Here is a 2,049-nt window from a genome sequence, read left to right as displayed (position 1 = left end):
GTGTCATATCGCTACACGCATTGCAACGAGTCACACAGGGGGGAACGGCGTTCCCCAAGCGGGAGAATTTGAAAGTCGGGAACAGCAGGTAAGAGACTCTGCGTTCCTTTTTGCTACTTACTTTTAGGAGGCTGCGGAAAGCTGGCGGGGAGACCCGTGGAGGGCGAGCAGCCGGCAGCAGCAACGGCACGAGTTTCCCTGGAGGGGAACAACCTGTGCCCGACTTTGCTCCCGCACCGGCAAAATTCACTTCTCGGCCGGGCGGGAAGCAAAGCAAAGGGGTCCCTATGCCAGTCTCAAACGAGACTGGCTTGGGAGCAGTCGCTAGCAGCCAGCGCAGAGGCTGCGGGACAGACAGCACGGACCAGCGCTGTAAGAACGGGACGTTCGGGCCGGTAACCTTCTTCAAAAGGTAAGCACCGGGTCCAGGGGATCCATAGGAACAGCCGGGTTTACCGGCTGCGGAACTGCCACGTAGGACCAGGCCCGTGAACACCGGGGTCGGTCCAAGGGGCTCGAACCCGACACAGGGAACGACGGTCACCAGCGGGAGAAGGAAAGTCGGGAACAGCAGGTAAGAGACCCTGCGTTTCCTTCAACTTACCTTCTAGGTGCAGACATGGACCGGGTCCATGTAAGCGGCAGAAGGCCGGCGGGAGAACCGCGGAGGAGCGGCAGCAGCAGCAGCAGCGGCAGCCGGCAGCGGCAGTGGCAGCAGCAGTGGCAGCCGGCAGCTGCAGGAGCACTGACAGCTGCAGGAGCACAGGCAGCTGCAGGAGCACAGGCAGCTGCAGGAGCACAGGCAGCGGCAGGAGCACAGACAGCTGCAGGAGCACTGGCAGCTGCAGGAGCATCTGGCAACGGCAGGAGCATTGGCAGCGGCAGGAGCAGCATGGGCACATCGATTCCCGGAGAGGGAAAACACCTGTGCCCAACTTCGCTCCAGCACGGTGAGAAAGTTCATTTCTCGGCAGCAAAAGACTTTACAGTTGACTGGCTGCAATCTACTACAAGGGACCAGTATGTGAGTACCAGGGTCGGTCCCAGCGGGGTTTTAGTTACAATAATCGCTTCTCGGCCTTTTGGCTAAGATCAAGTGTAGTATCTGTTCTTATCAGTTTAATATCTGATACATCCCTTATCTAGGGACCATATATTAAATAAAAACTATAGTAGCTGTTATCATCAGTTTTAAATGTCTTATATGTCCCTTATCTAAGGACCATATAAGTAGGAGTGCCCAGAATTGAGGGCATTAGAGTGGGGTTGACCGGCTGCAACGACCATAAGGGACCAGTACCGTCAGTACGGGGGTCGGTCCCAGGGGTCTAAGATAAAGGAGCAGCCAGGAGTGCTGAGAGCGTTGGAGCCGTGTTAAAGGAATAGATGGAAGCAGCTGTGCCAGTTATCTTCCACACCGGCCATATCCACTCCACGGAAGGAAGGACAAAACTGGAGAAGGAGGACCGTGGAACAGCGGGCAGCCAGCAGTAGCCAGCGGCACTTGGATCATCCGTAGTGGGATCAGTTGTGCCCGATGTCGGCCCTGCACCGGCCAGATCCATGTGGCCGAGCGGTAAGGCTAGACACAAATCAAACAAGGTAGTGGACTCAGAAGGGTCCGACTTTGCATAAAACCGCCGGAAACCAGCGCCCGAGAGGGCTGGAGCGGGAAGAAGCGGTGTATGGAGCCTTGCTCCAACGTGATAAACCCACAGCAGTACCTCTTTGAGGGCTGCACAATGCTTCTACCCCATCAGAGGGGAACACTGTGGGTCAGTTCTGGGTTGACTTGCAAGAGGGGTCCGCAGAACAAAAGACAAGTGGGCAGCAGTTAAGCCCCACATGGGTACCCCGTGTGGGACCCTAGAGATCTCTAACTCTATAAAAAAGAGTAGGCAGGACTCTGATGGGCCAGAGCCTGGTAATACAGCGTCCCATGATCCTAACACAGCAGGGACTCTGCTGGACATGGTGGCTGATTACTTTAGCCAAGTCAAACATGGGTAGACTTGGATCCAGGATGGCAATAGTATTACTATATGTCTG

The 2,049-nt window shown here is 55.8% G+C and overlaps 1 pseudogene; it reads left to right on the top strand.

Moving 5' to 3' along the window:
* Positions 1-1,066: 1,066 nt before the first annotated feature.
* Positions 1,067-1,172, top strand: LOC129704408 (U2 spliceosomal RNA; annotated as a pseudogene).
* The last annotated feature ends 877 nt before the right edge of the window (positions 1,173-2,049 follow it).

This window comes from Leucoraja erinacea, chromosome 15, assembly GCF_028641065.1.
Source record: "Leucoraja erinacea ecotype New England chromosome 15, Leri_hhj_1, whole genome shotgun sequence".
Lineage (NCBI taxonomy): Eukaryota > Metazoa > Chordata > Chondrichthyes > Rajiformes > Rajidae > Leucoraja > Leucoraja erinaceus.
The sequence above is the reverse complement of the archived record's forward strand: the minus strand, read 5'-3'. Positions and strand labels throughout refer to the sequence as shown.